The sequence below is a fragment of the Ailuropoda melanoleuca genome, chromosome 12 (assembly GCF_002007445.2).
Source record: "Ailuropoda melanoleuca isolate Jingjing chromosome 12, ASM200744v2, whole genome shotgun sequence".
NCBI classification, from domain to species: Eukaryota; Metazoa; Chordata; class Mammalia; order Carnivora; family Ursidae; genus Ailuropoda; species Ailuropoda melanoleuca.
The window spans coordinates 24,641,492-24,660,546 of NC_048229.1; the positions used below are offsets into that span (position 1 = coordinate 24,641,492).

Consider the following 19,055-nt stretch of genomic DNA (forward strand, 5'->3'; position numbering starts at 1 on the left):
TTCCTCCAGACCTTGGGTGTAGGGACCCTGGAGAAACCCCACGCCTCCGCCCTGAGTCCATAGGAGGAATTAAATGGAGATATTTCCATTTTTGGCACCTGATGTAAACAGTTGTGGAAAGGTTATCTCAATACAGGAATGTAAAAATGTTTGGAGGTAGAGGTAAGCTGGGAGCATTAAGGAAACCATAGATTCCCTTTCCTTCAGGTGGGAGCAGTAAGATGGGATTCAGGACTGGAATGGCTGCCTGAGAAGTTGTTCATCTTTACCGGAGGTGATGGTAATTTTGGATTAGAGGAGGGAGATGATCTTAGCCAGGTTTTAGCAGACTTCATCTGGCTGCATGGTAGAGAACAGATTGTGAGGATGAGGGAAGAGGAAGGAAAACTAAGGTGTAGTCCACTGTAGTGGTCCAGTTGAGGGTTCATGGGACAGAGTGGTGGCTTAGAGGCTGGATTCTGGATCTATTTTTATTAAGAGTCAACTAGATTTCCTAATGTTCAAGGGAAGTCACATGATTGGTCTGCTTGTATTGCTGTGTAACAAAATACCACAAACTTGGTGATTTATAAACCACAGAAATTTATTTCTCACGGTTCCGGAGGTGAGAAGTCCAAGATCAGGATGCCTGCATGGTCAGGTTCTGTCTAGTGAGGGCCTCCTTCCTAATTTGCATCCAAATGCCCCAGTTCCTAATACCATCAGTTTGTGGGGTGGTAGAGTGTCAAAATATGAATTTTGGGGGGACACAAACATTTTTTCTAGAACAGTGAGAAAGTGAAGCACAGGATTCAGAGATGACCCTAAGGTTTTGATCTAAACAACAGGAAGGATGAAAATTCTAACTGATATGGGGAAGTTCGTCATAGAGTAATTTTAACTGGGTATATCAGGAACTTTCTTTTGGCTATTTTAAGATCTGAGTTGTTTCAGAGACCACTGAGTGAAGGCGTCAAGTAGGCAGCTGGACACCCACATCTGGAATTCTGGGGAGGGGTTCAGGATGGAGACATCCAACATACTCTGGCTACTGTATATGTCCAGGTAGGTGAGTTATTTTTGGGAGGGGCAGTCTCTAGGTGATGATGGTAAAACCATTTTCAGACTAGGAAAGGGAAGGTGGTGGCTGAGAACTGGGCCTCTTGCTTGGATATTTGGTTGATGGCATTGAGTTTCACATACTCAAGTTAGAGAAGTGGCACGAAGAGAGAAAATGTCAAGGACAGGGCAGACTCAGAGCTGATGAAGGGGACCAACAGAACAGTGGACATGAGGTGGATACAGAGGCATAGGACTTGGCACGTTAATGCTCAGTCTTTGGAGCTAGTGTTTATTCCACTCAGAGGACTTTATGGATTTTGTGGCAACTTTGGTGGGTACTGGGATATTTCATTCAGTCTGGAGGATGACGTTAGGGGCGAATCTTTGAGAACCACTAGGACTCAGGTGGGTAACTAGTAGGGGGCTTTGAATGAGGGTTAAGTCAAAAGAGGAAAGTCCTGACTGCAGAAGGCACAGCAGGTGCAGCACAGATATGGAATGAGGCCATGAGTATCTGAAATCTGCAGGTCATTCTGGGCTGTGGAGGTTTTAGCAAGAAACAGACTTGGGGGGGCGGCTACATAGCAGGCTTTAGAGCTGCCTCTGACAGTGAGGATCATGAGAGGATCAATTGGGTCTTGACTGGATTTACAAAAACCTCTCTGGATACCATGCAGTAGGTAACATGGGGAGGCCAGAGAGATGCCTGTGCCTTCCTGTGGGGCAGAAAGTGGCTGTGGCTTTTAAAAAGAAGCAAGGGAGAGCCTCTCCAGAAAACAGATATTTAAAGGCAATCATATATGCTGTTGTTAACACACACAAGCACAGGAAATATTCATTCCCAGAAGAGATTTGAGTGACCCTAGAACCTCTAAGCTGGGGAGATTAGTGAAGGTCTTCCCCTGCACAGGTGCAGTTCTTAATGACTGGAAGTGTTGGCTGTTTTTTCAAATGCCCAAATCTTGACAAAAGATTGCAGAGTATACAAAGAAATAAGGAAACAAGGCCCAATCAAAAGAACAAAACAAATTGTCTGGAAACTGGCCCTATAAAAATGTAGGCCTCTGAATTACTTGACAAAAATTTAAAACAACTGTGCTAAAGATGCTCGGTGACTTAAGAGAACACAGACAACAATGTCAGAAAACAATTCATGGACAGTGTGAGAATATTAACAGAGATGGAAACTTTAAAAGAGAACCAACCAGAAATTCTAGAGCTGAACAATACAACAGTTAAACTGGAAAATTTACTAGAGGGGTTCAGTAGCAGACTTGATCAGGTAGAATAAAGAATCTATAAACTTGAAGACAGGTCATTTGAAATTGTCAAGTCAGAGGAGTCATTCTTAAGGGACTTATGGGATACCAGCCGGCCAACCAATAATATGCATTATCCAACAGAGGACAAGTATCTAAAATACATAAAGAACATTTATAACTCAATAGTTATGAACAATTTTTTAAAAGAAACAGACAAAAAAATGTGAACAGATATTTCCAAAGGAAATTATGGCAAAAAATTACATAAGATACTGGAAAGAGTCATTAGAAAAATGAAAAATTAAACTCATAATGACTTAACCACTGTGCACTTTTTAAATCATTAAAATAGAAAACTCTGACCATAGCATAAAATAAAAAACTCTACATGTTGTCAAGCATGGAGAGTGGATGGAACTCTCATCCACTGATGGTAGGAATGGAAATTGTACAAGCACTTTGGAAAGCAATGTGGCAGGTTCTTTAAAATTAAACATGCAGCTTTTATACAACCCAGCCATCCCATTCCTAGGTATTTATGCAAGGGAAATAAAAGCATATGTTTATGCAAAGACCTGCGAACAAATGTTTAAAGCAGCTTTATTTTTAATGGTAAAGGGGGGGAAAAACCCAAAGTCCATCAAAAATAGTTGAATGAATAAACAAATCATAGTACCTCCATATAATAGAATACCACTCAGGAATAAATAGGAATTGTCCTTGCTGTAAAAAACAAACAAACAAAAAACTGTAGACTGAGTGACTTGAAAAATAGAAAGTTATTGTTCACGGTTCTGGAAGCTGGCAAGAAAGTCCAGATCAGGGTGCTTACTGCTTTGGTTCCTGGTGAGGACTCTTCTTGGTATGCAGGTGGTTTTCTTGTGTCTTCACATAATGGAAAGACGTAGTTTCAGGTGTACAGTGTAATGATTTGACTATTATATACATTACAAAAGGGGCACCTGGGTGGCTCAGTCGGTTAAGTGTTTGCCTGGTTAAGTGTCTGCTCAGGTCATGATGTCAAGGTCCTGGGGTTGAGCACCCTGTCGGGCTCCCTGCTCTGCAGGGGGTCTGCTTCTCCCTCTGCCCTTCCCCCTGCTCATGCTTTCTCTCTTTCTCTCAAATAAAATCTTAAATACACACACACACACACTACAAAATGCTTATCATAAGTGTACTTTACTGTCTGTCACTAAACAAAGTTATTAGTATTATCAGTGATTCTCTGTGTTGTGCTTCTCAACCTTGTGACTTGTTTTAGAGCTGAAATTTTGTACCTCTTAATCTCCCTCACTTATTTTGCCCATCTCCCCTCACTCCTCCCATTTGGCAACCACCAGTTTGTTCTCTGTATTTATAAGTCTGCTTTTGTTATTGCTGTTGTTTGATTGCTTTGTTTTCTAGATTGCACACAAAGCTGAAATCATATGGTATTTGTCGTTTTCTGACTTATGTAGCCCTTAGGTCCATCCATGTTATTGTGAGTGGCAAGATGACTTGCCTTTTTTTCTTTTTTTTTTTTTAAATAATCTCCATGCCCAATGTGGGACTTGAACTCACGATCTGGAGAGTGAGTCACATGCTCTACCAACTGAGCCAGCCAGGCACCCCATGGTTTCATTTTTTTTTTTTAATGGTGAGTAATATTCCCTTGCATGCATACATATACACACACACACACACACACACACACCACATCTTTATTCATTTATCTGTCAGTGGACACTTAGGTTGTGTCCATATTTTACGTATTGCAAATAATGCTGTGGTAAACAGGGATGCATCTTTTTGAATTAGTGTTTTCATTTTCTTCAGGCAGGTACCCAGAATTGAAATCACTGGAGCGTATATATTTTTATTTTTACTTTTCTAAGGATCCTCCATACTGTTTTCCAGAGTGGCTGTGCCACTTTACATCCCCTCTCCCCAAACACACACACACAAAATGCACAAGAGTTGTTTTTGATACTAGCCGTTTTGACTGGTGTGAGGTTATAACTCATTGTGGATTTGATTTGCATTTCCCTGATGTTGAGCATCTTTGTATATCTGTTGGCCATTGGTATGTTTCTTTGGAAAAATGTGCGTTCAGGTCTTCTACCAGTTTTTAATTGGATTGTTTGGGGTTTTTTGGTGTTGAGGTGTGTGAGTTCTTTATATATTTTGGATATTAAACCCTTATTGGATATATTGTTAGCAAATATCTTTTCTAATTCAGTAGGTTGTCTCTTCATTTTGTTGATGGTTTGCTTTGCTATGCACAAGTTTTTCAGTTTGATATAGTCCCAGTTCGTTTTTGTTATTTCCCTTTTCTGAGGAGATAAATCTAGAAGAATGTTGTGAAGGCTGATGTCAAAGAAATTACTGCATATGTCTTCTTTTAGTTATATGGTTTCAGGACTTAAATCTAGGTCGTTAATCCATTTTGAGCTTATTTTTGTGTATGGTGTAAGAAAGTGGTCCAGTTTCATTCTTTTGTATATAGATGTCCAGTTTCCCCAACGCCATTTATTGAAGAGACTGTCTTTCCCCATTGTGTATTCTTGCCTCCTTTGTCATAGATTAATTGACCATATAAGCATGGGTTTATTTCTGGGCTTTGTTTTGTTCCATTGAGCTATGTGTCTATTTTTGTGCCAGTACCATACTGTTTTGATTACTATGGCTTTGTAGTATAGTTTGAAATCTGGTTGTGATACTTCCAGTGTTCTTTCTCAAGCTTGCTTTGGCTATTTGTGGTCTTTTGTGGTTCCATAAAAGTTTTAGGATTCTTTGCTCTGCTTCTATGAAGAATACTATTGATATTTTGATAGGGGTTGTATTGAATCTGTAGATTGCTTTGGGTAGTATGGACATTTTAACAATATTCTTCCATTCCATGAACATGGTGTATGGTGTATCTTTCCATTTATTTGTATTGTCTTCAGATTCTTTCATCAGTGTCTTACAGTTTTCAGAATACGAATCTTTCACCTCCTTGCCTAAATTTATTACTAGGTACTTTATTCCTTTTGATACAGTCATAAATGGAATTGTTTCCCCAATTTCTCCTTTATTTATATGATTTTTTTAACCTATTTCCTATTTCTGCTGGGTTGTTATTGGTGTATAGAACATGACAAATCTCTCTCCTTTTTAAGTTTCATCTATTTTAGAGAGAGAGAGCATGAGCTGGAGGGGCAGAAGGAGGGGAAATAACAGATTTCTGTATAGTAATTTTGTATCCTGCAAATTTACTGAATTCGTTTATTGGAATCTTTAGGGTTTTCTTTTTTTCTTTTTTTTAAAAGGTTTTATTTATTTATTCGACAGAGATAGAGACAGCCAGCAAGAGAGGGAACACAAGCAGGGGGAGTGGGAGAGGAAGAAGCAGGCTCATAGCGGGACAGCCTGATGTGGGGCTTGATCCCAGAACGCTGGGATCACGCCCTGAGCCCAAGGCAGACGCTTAACCGCTGTGCAACCCAGGCGCCCCTAGGGTTTTCTATATATAGTATCATGTCATCTACAAATAGCGACAGTTTTACTTTTTTTATTCCAACTTGGATGCCTTTTAGTTCTTTTTCTTGTCTTAATGCTGTGGCTAGGATTTGCAGTACTATGTTGAATTAAGGTGGTGACAGTGGGCATCCTCGTCTTGATCTTAGAGGAAAAGCTTTCAGCTTTTCACCCATGAGTACGATGTTAGCTGTGATTTTTTCGTATGTGGCCTTTATTATGTTGAGGTATTTTTTCCCTCTGAACCCACTGTGTTGAGAGTTTTTATTATGATCAGATGTTAAATTTTGTCAGATGCTGTTTTTGCATCTACTGAGATGTTTGTATGATTTTTATCATTCGTTTTGTTAATATGTTGTTATGTTGATTGATTTGCAGGTACTGAACCACCCTTACATACCTGAAATAAATCCCACTTGATTGTNGTCCCTGCTGAGCAGGGAGCCCCATGTGGGGCTCGATCCCAGGACCCTGGGATCATGACCTGAGCTGAAGGCAGATGCTTAACCCACTGAGCCACCCAGGCGCCCCTTAATCTGGTTTTGGTATCAGGGTAATGCTAACTTTGAGGAATGAATTTGGACACATTCCTTTTCTATTTTTTTGTAGTTGTTTGAGAAGGATAGGTGCTAACACTTCTTTAAATATTTGGTAAGATTCACTTGTGAAGTCATGGGATCCTGGACTTTTGTTTGTTGGGAGTTGTGGGTTGTTTGGAGGAGGGGAGTGGAGGAGAGAGGGACAGAGGGAGAGATGATCTCAGCAGGCTCCAGGCCAAGCTCAGAGCCCAGTGTGAGGCTCAATCTCATGACCTTAAGATCGTGACCTGACCCAAAATCAAGAGTTGGACACTTAACTGACTGAGCAACCCAGGCGCCCCTGTTGGGAGGTTTTTGATTCCTGATTTAATTTTGTGACTAGTAAACGGTCTGTACAAATTTTCTATTTCTTTGTGATACAGTCTTAGAAGGTTGTATTTTTCTAAGAATTTATCTGTTTCTTCTAGGTTGTCCAGTTTGTTGGCATATAATTAATCCTTTATATTTTTGTGGTGTCAGTTGTAATTTCTCTTTCATTTGTGATTTTACTTGAGTCCTCTTTTTGCCTTGATGAGTCTGTCTAAAGTTATCTATTTTATCTTTTCGAAGAACCAGCTCTTAGTTTCCTTGATCTTTTTATTGTTTTTTAGTCTCTATTTCATTAATTTTCACTCTAATCTTTATTATTTTTTTCATTCTACTAACTTTGGATCTTGTTTGTTCTTTTTCTAGCTACTTTAGGTATAAGGTTAGATTGAGATTTTTCTTGTTTCTTGAGGTAGGTGTGTATTGCTATAAACTTCCTTCTGAGAACTGCTTTTGCTTCATCTCAAAGATTTTGAAGTCTTATATTTGTTTTCATTTGTCTCCAGCTGTTTTTCAGTTTCCTCTTTGATTTCTTTGACTTACTGTTTAGTAGCATGTTTCGCCTCCATGTGTTTGTGTTTTTCCATTTTTTCTTGTAATTGATTTCTAGTTTCATACTGTTGTGATTGGAAAAGATACTTGATGTGATTTCAGTCTTTAAATTTATTGAGGTTTGTTTTATGGCCTAATATGTGATCTGTCTTGGAGAATGTTCCATGTGCATTTGAAAGAATGTGTATTCTTGTTTGGGGATGGACTATCTGTATATGTCTTGTTAAGTCTGTGTGGTCTATTGTATTGATTAAAGCCACTGTTTCTTACTGATTTTCTGTGTAGATGATCTATCCGTTGATGTAAGTGGAGTGTTGAAGCCCCCTCCTGTTATTGTATTCTGTTCGTTTCTCCCTTTATGTCTGCTCATGTTTGCTTTCTATTCTTAGGTGTTCCTGTTTTGGTTGTATAGATATTTACAATTGTTAAATCCTCTTGTTGGATTGATTTCTTTATAATTATGCAGTGCTTTTCTTTGTCTTTATTACAATCCATGTTTTAAACTCCACTTTACTATGAGTATTCCTACCCTAGCTTGTTTTTCATTTCCATTTGCATGGAATATGTTTTCCCATTCCTTCACTTTCAGTCTCTATGTGTCTTTGGGTCTAGAAGTGAGTCTCTTGTAGGCCGCATATAGATGGGTCTTGTTTTTGTTTTTGTTTTATAATCCATTCAGTCACCCTGTATCTTTTGATTGGAGCACTTTTACATTTACATTTAAAGTAATTATTGGTAGGTATGTACTTACTGCATTTTTTTTTTTCTGTTTCTCTCTCTCTCTCTTTGGTAGTTTTTCTCTGTTCCTTTCTTTTGTGCTCTTGTGATTTGATGACTTTCTTTAGTACTACAGGTTTCTGGTTTGTGGTTACCATGAGGTCCATCTTTCACATCCCAATATATAGTAGCCTATTTTAAGTTGATGGTCATTTAAATTCACACACATTCTAAAAGTACTACATTTATTACTTCCCCCCATCATGTTTTATGTATAGGATGTCATATTTTAGATCTTCTTTGTGTGTGTTGCTTAACTAATTTTTGTAGGTAAAGTCGATTTTACTACTTCTGCTGTTTAGCCTCTGTACTAGCTTTATAAGTCATTGATCCACTACCTTTATTATAAATTTTATTTACTAGTGGAACTTTTTTCCTTTCATAATTTTCTTCTAGTTATGGTTTTGTCTTTTCTACTGAAAAAAATCCCTTTAACATGACTTGTAAAGCCAGTTTAGTGGTGATGAACTTTAACTTGTGTTTGTCTGGGAAATGTATATTTCTCCTTCAATTCTGAATAATAATCTTGCTGGGTGAAGGATTCTTGGTTTTAGGATTTTTTCCTTTCAGTACTTTGAATATATCATGACACTCCCTTCTGGCCAGAAATATTTCTGCTGAAAATTCTGCTAATAGCCTTATGGAGTCTCCCTTGTGTGTAACTATTAGCTTTTCTTTTTCTGCTTTTAAGATCATCTCTTGATTTGGGTTTTTGTCTGTTTTCATTATTTTGTGTCTTGGTGTGGACCTACGTGGGTTCATCTTGTTTGGGCCTCTCTGTGCTTCCTGGGGTTGGATGTTAGTTTCCTGTTCCCAGGTTAAGAAAATTTTCAGCACCGTTCTTTCTCTCTTCTCCTTCTGAGACTCCTGTAATGCGAGTGTTGTCCTAGAGGTCCCTTAACTTACCCCAGTTTAAAAAATTACTTCTTTCTTTTTGTTGACTTGGGTGCTTTCCACTGCCATATCTTCCAGATCACTGATCCATTCTGCTGCATCCTCTAATCTATTGATTCCCTCCAGTGTAGTTTTCATCATTTCAGTTATTGTGTTCATCTCTGGTTCTTTTAAAATATTTTGTATCTCTTTTTTTTCTCTCTTATTTTTTCTTTTAAGATTTTATTTATTTGTTTGTCAGAGAGAGAGAGTGAGTACAGGCAGAGGGAGAAGCAGGCTCCCTGCTGAGCAAGGAGCCCAGTGTGGGACTCCATCCCAGGACCCTGGGATCATGACCTGAGCTGAAGGCAGACACTTAACTGACTGAGCCACCCAGGTGCCCCTGTATTTTGTATTTTGGTATTGAAGTTCTCACTGAACTCATCCACTTTTCTGTCAAGACCAGTGAGCATCTTTAGGACCATTACTTTGAATTTTTTTTTATCAGGTAGATTGTTTCATTTAGTTCTTTTTTCTGAGGTTTTGTCTTGTTTCATTTGAAACATACTCCTCTCTCTACATTTTGTCTGACTCCTTGTTTGTTGGTATGTATTAGGTCAGCTGCAGGTCCTGGTCTTGAAAGTAGTGACCTTTTATGTAGAAGGCAGCCTGTGGGTCCCAGTAGTCCAGTCCCCCCAGTCACCAGAACCAGTCACTGTAGGGTGTGTCCCCTGTGCTTTTTGAGCTCTTTTGTAACTGGTCAGGGACTACTGTGGGCATGCTGGTGGGTGGGGCTGGCCCTCAGCCCATCTGTCTGCAGTGACCAGCCGTGACTACTGCAAGCACACTAGTGGACAGGGCTGGTCCTTACTGTGGCTGGCTGAGAGATCAAGCTGTAGCCGCTGCTGGTGGGCTGGTGGGTGGGGCCGTTCCCTCCTCCTGGGGGCAGGAGTCGTTTTGGAGAGGTGCCTGTCCCAGCTGGGGCTGCCCATGCACTGCTTTGGAGGGGTATCTTCTGGGGATGGGTAGCTTAGGTGGGGTGGGGGGAGGAGTGCTAGCAAGGGAGAGGGAGAGGGTCAGAACTGGCTCCCAGCCATCTAGGCTGAAGGAGAGCGAGAATGGTCTCTGCCAGCACTTGCTTTCCTTGAGAAGGCTTCCACAGATCCTTGCTCCTCTGGCACATGCTCTAAAATTCGTTAATAAATCTTCACCTGTGACCTAGATGCTTTTCAAACTGCTGCCTTTTGTGCCAAGTTTCTGACGGAGTGTTATACTATGCTGGCCCTTTAAGAACAGAGTCTCAGTTTCCTATGGCCTTCTGGCTCCCCCATTACCATAGTTAAGCCCTGCTGATTTTCAGATCTCTGAGTTAAGCTCTGTTCATTTTCAAAGTCAGACTTTATTGGGCTCATCTGCCTTCAGGTCCCCAGGGCCAGGGGTGCCCAGTGTGGGGATTGAGCCCCTTTCTCCTTAGGGAGGACTTCTGTGTCTGTGATATCCCTCCTACTTGTGGATTGCTATGTTAGGTGTCTGGTTCTCCATCACATCTCTAACCCTTCCCACCCTACTCCATTTGGCTTTTTGTCTTCAGCTGCGGAATAAGTATTCTAGTCTTAAGGTCACTGTCAGAATGAATTGTGTTATATGTAGCTGTTGCCCTGGTGCATCTGTGGGTGGTGAGCTAGCCTCTTCCTACTCTGCCATCTTCCTCTGCTTTGTCTCATATTTCTTATAAAGGCACTAACTTGATCATGAGAGTCCCAGCCAGATGACCTTATTTAACGTAATTACCTCCCCATACCCTACCTTCTAATTCCGTTACATTGGGGTTAGGGGTTCAACATATGAATTTGGGGGGCACACATCGACTGCGTAATAGAAATGGAATATGGATATTTGCAACAACATGGATGAGTCTCTAAATATACTGAGTGGAAGAATTTAGATGAACTGAACATACAGATCGTTCCATTTATTTAAGATTCTTGAAAATGCAAACTAATCCATTATCCTAGAAGCAGATCAGTGGTTTCCTGAGAATCGTGGCTGAGTGAGTGAGGGATGTAATAGAAAGGGTTATGAGAAAATTTTGGATGGTGATGAATATGTTTCCTATCTTGATTGTGGTGATGGTTTCAGTGGTATATATTTGTGTTAAAACTCACCACATTGTACACTTTAAATGTGTTCAGTTATTATAGTTTAATAAAACTATGAAGATACAGATAAAAAATATATTTACTTCCAGCAAGATAAAGTTTCTGAGGAGAACGGTTGGAATGAAAGCAGTAAGGGGGAGAAATTGAAGCTACCAGCATAGAATGCTGAAGAAGAGGGGAAACGGTTTCTTTTTTCTCTTGCTCTGCCCAATGGTATCAATATGCAGTTAAGGATAAAGCAGAAACCCCTAAAATGATGGAGTTGTTGGAGTCACTTTCATACCGTGAGGGCCTGAGGAGGATCCAGCAGTAGATATTCCTAAATCCGTATGACCCAGCGTTGTTTCCAATGAGAGGGAAAGTGTGTGCTGGCCTTTGGGAGTTGCAGTAGTTTCTAAACCAATGGGATAGGTAGAATAATGTCCCATTTACATGTCCTTACCCCAATGATTGGGTTATACAGCAAAGGAGAGTTAAGGTAGTAGTAGGTAGGGGCGCCTGGGTGGCACAGCGGTTAAGCGTCTGCCTTCGGCTCAGGGCGTGGTCCCGGCGTTATGGGATCGAGCCTCACATCAGGCTCCTCTGCTATGAGCCTGCTTCTTCCTCTTCCCACTCCCCCTGCTTGTGTTCCCTCTCTTGCTGGCTGTCTCTATCTCTGTCAAATAAATAAATAAAATCTTTATTAAAAAAAAAAAAAGGTAGTAGTAGGTAAAGAGTGCTAATCAACTGACATAGAAGTGGAGAGATTATGTTGGATTGCCTGAGTCTGCCCAGTGTAATCATATGGGTTCTTGGATGGGGAAATGACAGGCAGAAAATGGAAAGTGTCCTAGTGATGCAGGGTGAGAACAACTTAGCTGTCCATTGCTGGCTTTGAGACGGAAAGGGGCCATGAGCCCAGGTGTGTGGGTGGCCTGTAAAGAATGAGGCAAAAGAATGAATTCTTTCCTAGAGCCTCCGGAAAGGAAGACAGCTCTGCTGACACCAGGGAGACGTCTCATTTTGGACTTCTGACTTCCAGAACTGTAGTATGATAAATTTGTATTGTTTAAACAGTAATAAGAAACTATAAAGGCCAGTTTCACATGTTAGAATTATACCCAGTTGAAATAGTGCATTACCAGAATACTTACAGTTGCCAGATTTAGAAAATAAAAATACAGGGCACTCAGTTAAATGTGAATTTCAGATAAACACTCTCTCTCTCTCTCTGTATATGTGTGTGTGTGTGTATATATATATATTACTGTCTGTCCCTTGCAGTATACCTTATGAAATTATTCATTATTCTTCTGAAACCCACATTAAACTGGGTATCCTATGCTCTGTCAGGGAGCTCTAGGTATACTAGAAAGCACCATGAGCATGTTTTGCTACTTTTAGAACCCTGGTTATTCTCTATAATAAAGAAGGATAAAAAGAAACAGGAATTTATCAGCTGACTGCTGGTAGGATAAAGTAGGATAAGATCTGAACGCGCATACAATACTGGTATACAGGTAAGTGTCCAGTTAGCTTCAGGCTATTAAGAGAACCTTGTGAATGACTGGAAAACATTCTGGGGCCTTGATGCAGTTATGCAGATGTGCTGCTTTGAGTCAGAATAACCAAATCTTTTATGATATTCAATTTCATCACCTTTAGGAACACCCACCAATACCCCTCCCTGTCCCTTTCCCTTCCCACCCGCAAATACACAAACACATGCATGCATTAGCAAACACACTTGCTACCAAATGCACATGTGAACATACATGAGGAATCACATTAACATTTTGTAGGGATACCTTTCTGTGATCTAAAATTGTCTGGAAGTGGAGGTGGAGGAATTGGAATTCTCAGATATTTGCTGTTGGCAATGCAAAATGGTACATCTGCTTTGAAGAATGATTTTTTGCAGTGTTTTTTTTTTTTTAATTAATTAGACATACAACTCAGAAACCTAAGTTTAATACAAAAAGTTGTAGGCAAATATTATTGTGGCTATATTCATAATATCTGGAAACGGAAATGATTCAAATGTCCCTCAGTTGGGGAATCTATAAACAAACCATGGTACGTCCACACAATTGGCATTATAGAGAATGAGCTACCAATACCCACAAAAACAAGGATGAATCAGAAATGCATTGTTCTGTGGGGCACCTGGTGGCTCAGTCATTTAAGCATCTGACTTGATTTTTGGCTCAGTCCTGATCTCAGGGTTGTGGAATCGAACTCCACGTTGGGCTCTGTGCTCAATGCAGAGTCTGCTTGTTCCTCTCCCTCTGCTCCTCCCCAGCTCAAGTGCACTCTCTCTCAAATAAATAAATGAAATCTTAAAAAAAAAAAAAACAAAATACCAAACCCAAAACAAATGCATTGTTTTCAGTGGAAGGGCTGTATGCTATTTGTTTCCCTTATCAGACACACTGGAGAAGTTATGTGCCTAAAACTCGAGGTTCAGACATCACATTGTAGGGTTTCATAAGGCTGAGATAGGGAGAACAACTTTCTACAAAGGGGTAGGAGGACTTAATGGAGAGATGGGACTGTTCTGTGTATTTATTTTAGTGATGAATTTGTGATTATGCTGTCAAAACATGTAGAACTGATACATTAGAGTGCATTTTGAAGCATATGGTATTCTGGAAAGTTAAAACATAAACACCAAAAAGAGTGGCTATCGTTGTAAGTAGGGCTGTCATGAAAGGACTTGGCAGCAAGCATTTCATTTGGCTGAGAACAAAGAAACTCAGGCAGAGAGATCTGAACTTTGCTTAGGCAACGTCAGAGTAGTCCTGTTTGGTTTAAAGGAGAATACATTTGTGAAACAGAAGTAATTTCCCCAGATATATAATCTCTGATCTGACATCTACAATGCTAAAAGCTTTTGGAAATCTTTCCTTTTTCTTTGTGCATAAACCACACCAGTTTTAGACAGGCACAGTGTCATCTCCATGGCATGTTGTAATCTGTTTGTGGCTTGCAGCAGGCATCATAATTCCCACTTCTGTTTCTTTTTTTTAAAATTTTTAAAGACTTTTATTTGTTTGACAGAGAGGCACTTAGAGAGGGAACACCAGCAGGGGGAGTGGGAGAGGGAGAAGCAGGCTTCCCGCGGAGCAGGGAGCGCGATGCGGGGCTCGATCGCAGGACCCTGGGATCATGACCTGAGCCGAAGGCAGACGCTTAACAACTGAGCCACCCATGCACCCCCCCCACTTCTATTTCTAACCCACAGGCTCCTTATACCAGAGCCACCAAGTCACGGCAGTCAGGGGGGCGAGTCTTGGCACATGCAGCACAGATTCACAGGCCACAGTGAGTCTTGGCACATGCAACACAGATTCACAGGCCAGCCACTTGCTGCACGAAGCAGGATGCTGGCTTAAAGGGAGGACACTTCCACAACTGCCAGCTAGGGTCTCAGATACTTTCCCTGCTCTTTAGAGATGTAAAACCCAGGGTTGCATTATTCCTGTTCTGAGATTTCACTTGCCTTTTACTAGAAAGACTCCACATAGAGGTTTTCTTCTTAGTCTTACCACAGCCATCACCTTCCACCTTGACTTCATTTAGTTGGGGAATATTCAGAAAATCTAGGACCTATTCCCCTAAACTGTCTTAATAATTGTAAATAGTTCAGTACTCTCAGATAAGGAGCCCAGTCATTATTGAGCCATCACTTAAAACTTCCCAAACCCTGGTCACAGACTTCTCTGGAGCTCCTGTGCATGAGCGTCCCCTGCTCTAGCAGCCTCTTTCTAGGTCTTAATTGTATCTTCAGATTGCAGTTCTTGACTCAGTATATCTCTAATTGTTCATTCATTAAGTTTCCTAGTATTACTCCCCTCTCTCTCTTGATATTCTGCTCCCTTAACACAAAGAACAAAGAAATCACCATTTGAAAACACTTTCTGCTTCCTTACATAAAACCAGTCTGTTTAACTTATTTTATTTTTTTATTTGTCAGAGCGTTCACACAAGCAAGGGGAGCCGCAGGCAGAGGGAGAAGCAGGCTCCCTGCTGAGCAAGGATACAGGACTCGGTCCCAGGACCCTGTGATCATGACCTGAGCCAAAGTCAAACACGTAACTGACTGAGCGACGCAGGGGTCCCAGTTGGTTTAAGTCTTATTATGGACCTGCTCGTATCAAAATAGAATAGATTCCTCCCCTCTGATTTAGGGTCATTTACTAATGCCAGCTAAGGACCATGCGCCCCATGTCTTAACTTCTCTGGGGACTGGTTCTTTATCAAATCTCATGACAGTAACCTCTCTGTTACTGTGTTTTCTTTTTCAGTCTCAGAAGTAACTGTATAAACACTATTATCCTTTTAAAAATACTTTTCCCTCCTTAGTGATCCAGTATATTTCCTGTTCTGCCATTTGTCTCTCTCACTTTTATTTTTATTTTATTTTTTTTTAATTTTTTTTTTAAATTTTATTCATTTATTCGACAGAGATAGAGACAGCCAGCGAGAGAGGGAACACAAGCAGGGGGAGTGGGAGAGGGAAGCAGGCTCATAGCAGAGGAGCCCGATGTGGGGCTCGATCCCAGAACGCCGGGATCACGCCCTGAGCCGAAGGCAGACGCTTAACCGCTGTGCCACCCAGGCGCCCCTGTCTCTCTCACTTTTAAAACTGAACTTTTGGGGCGCCTGGGGGGCACAGCGGTTAAGCGTCTGCCTTCGGCTCAGGGCGTGATCCCGGCGTTCTGGGATCGAGCCCCACATCGGGCTCCTCCGCTATGAGCCTGCTTCTTCCTCTCCCACTCCCCCTGCTTGTGTTCCCTCTCTCGCTGGCTGTCTCTATCTCTGTCGAATAAATAAATAAAATCTTTAAAAAAAAAAAAACTGAACTTTTAAGATAAATTCTCGAGGAGCATTTTTTCCCCTCTCACTCAATTCCTCAACTCCTTGTGGCTCTCCACTCATTCATGTTTGGATTATTAGCCAACTTCCAAATCCAGTGGTGACTTCTAAGATTTTGTTTAAAGTTCCTCTCAGAAGCTTCTGAATCTTTCCCATCCCTTTACTGTAGGAATGCCCATTAGTCATTTCTGAATTCTCAAACTGCACACTCATGATCTCATGCGGTGTCATGACTATTTATGGCACACACTATAAATACCACAAAACTTCCAAAATCTGTATCTCTATCACAGACCCCCGCGTGTTCAAAAATTTCTTGTGTGCTTCCTTCCAGTCCTTCCCTGGCCCCGGCCTTCCCAATTTCAGTTGATGCCAGCTCCATCTTTCCACTTGCTGAGGCAGTCTAAAAATCTAAATGTCATATTTCATGCATGCATTCCTAATTAACATACAGTGGTGTATTAGTACAATGTTGTATTAGTTTCTGGTGATTCAAAAATTCTATACATTATGCGGTGCTCACCGTTATAATAAGTGTAGTTACCACCTGTCACCGTACATTACTGCAGTACTGTTGACTATTTCTTTTTTTAAAGATTTATTTTAGGGAGGATTGGGGGGGGGGAGAATCTCACGCAAACTCCCCGATGAGTGCAGAGCCCTGTGGGCTCGATCTCAGTACCCTAAGATCATGACTTGAGCCAAAATCAAGAGTCAGACACTTAACTGAGTAAGCCACCCAGGCACCCCAACATTGACTGTTCCCCTGTGCTGTACCTTTCATCCCTCCATGACTTACTCATTCCATAACTGGCAGCCTGTACCTCCTCCTCTCCTTCACCCATTCTTCCCCCTCCCCTTCACCCATTCCTCCAGAACCCCTAACAACAGCTGTATAAAGGTATGCTGATAAAGGAATGCACAGCTCTAAGTTGATGTATACATTAGGAAAAATGCTGGGTTTTTTTTGTTTTTGTTTAGTGAGAATCTTAAGCCCAATCTCTTGACACCCCCCCACACACACATCAAGAGTTGGGACACTCAGCTGACCCACCCAGTTATTTTTTACAACATTGTTAGTGAAAGGGTTTCTATCATTCGGTGGTTAATATGAGTTATATTATTGAATTTAAAATTAACTTCTTTTGGGGCACCTGGGTGGCTCAGATGGTTAAGTGTCTGCCTTCAGCTTAGGTCATGATCTTCAGGTCCTGGGATCGAGCCCCACATTGGGCTCCCTGTGCTGTAGGGAGTTTGCTTCTTCCTCTTGCTCTGGCCTTCCCCTGACTCGTGCCCTCTTTCACGCAAATGAAATTAAAAATCTTCAACTTCTTGGGGCGCCTGGGTGGCACAGCGGTTAAGCGTCTGCCTTCGGCTCAGGGCGTGATCCTGGCGTTGTGGGATTGAGCCCCACATCAGGCTCCTCCACTATGAGCCTGCTTCTTCCTCTCCCACTCCCCCTGCTTGTGTTCCCTCTCTCGCTGGCTGTCTCTATCTCTGTCAAATAAATAAATAAAAATCTTTAAAGAAAAAAAATCTTCAACTTCTCCTAGTTTGGTTAAGGCCTGAGCTTTGATACACAGTTACATAGTTTTTATTTTTAGCTTTTTTAAGTAAGTATAGATTCACAGGAAGTTGTATAGTTAAAAAGTCCCACGTTCCCTTCACCCAGCCTCCCCAAATGATGACATCTTAGATAGCTATAGATTTTATTCAGTTTTCACCATTTGAATCTTGCACATGTGTATACTGTTATAAAATCTTCCCCCTACATAGAGATACACATCACCACCAGTGCAATCAAGATATAGAGCTGGTTTGTGACTGCAAAAACTTCCTCTTGCTATTGGTATTCACACCAACTTACACCCCACCCCCTTCCTGTCCTCTGAAAAGCAGTAATCCATTCTCCATCTCTATAGTTTTATGAATTTTTTTCCTACTAAACCTACCATGCTTGAGATCTATCCATTGTACGGATGTTAAAGAATTTATTCAATTATTCATCTGTTGAAGTTTATTTCTAGTATTGTGCTATATAATGAGTAAAGGTGCTGTGACCATTGATTTGTGAATATAATTTGGGTTTTGTTTTTGTTTTTTTGTGTTTTTTTTTTGGAATTTTGTTTCAAAATATCTCATCAGAAATATACAAAAGGAATCTTTCGTCCTGTTTACCCCACTTTTCCCCCTCCCCTGTCAATTAGATACCATTCTTGCAAGTTTTAAAACATCTAGTATATAATCACACAGACCGATTTTCCTTCCTTCCAGTGTTGGGGAAAAAGCGAATTACAGATGGCATTCTGATACTCATTACATTAGATTATGACCTGAAGGCTCAGTAGTAGGGAAAATGTATTGATCATATCCACAGCATCCTAATGCTCCTGAGGATTTATTCAATTCCCAATTGATAGATACTAGTTTGATTCTGTGAGGCTACTCTTTGTTATTAGAAGGCAATTTACATGAAATAGCTTTGTAATTTTGAAAGACTTGCATGCAGCAATGATTATTATTAAATTGAAACACTTTGTTATGTGAAGAAATTTTCTGGTATAAGGATAGTGACCCAGTATATTGACAAATGTATTCTTTCTTTTTTTTTCTTTTTTAAAGATTTTATTTATTTATTCGACAGATAGAGACAGCCAGTGAGAGAGGGAACACAAGCAGGGAGAGTGGGAAAGGAAGAAGCAGGCTCATAGCGGAGGAGCCTGATGTGGGGCTCGATCCCATAACACCGGGATCATGCCCTGAGTCGAAGGCAGACGCTTAACCACTGTGCCACCCAGGCGCCCCCCAGTATTCTTTCTTTGCCAAATAAAATCATGCTGTCTAAAATTGGTAAGGTAGTTTCAAATAACTTAAATCTCAATATTGTCTTTCTCATTCAGACTAGAGCTGGGATCCTTGGAAATTCCTCACCCTTTTCTTTAGACATTCCTGTGAGAGTGCCAGTTTTGTTGAGGAGGAACATAAGTATTGGGGGAAACGTATACATTTTCCCTGGGCTCTTGCAGACAGATTGAGAAGCTTAGGAGGCAGGCATAGAAAATTGACAGCAGCTGTGCTGTTCTGTGTTATTCATGTAATGCCCTTGAGCCTCATGGTCTGGGTTTGACTTC

The 19,055-nt window shown here is 40.8% G+C and overlaps 1 protein-coding gene across 5 annotated transcripts in view; it reads left to right on the forward strand.

The window, feature by feature from the left end:
- Window positions 1-19,055, forward strand: part of LOC105234581 (zinc finger protein 501-like) — a 45,978-nt gene that overhangs the window by 19,975 nt on the left and 6,948 nt on the right. The gene's annotated exons all lie outside the window — the stretch shown is intronic.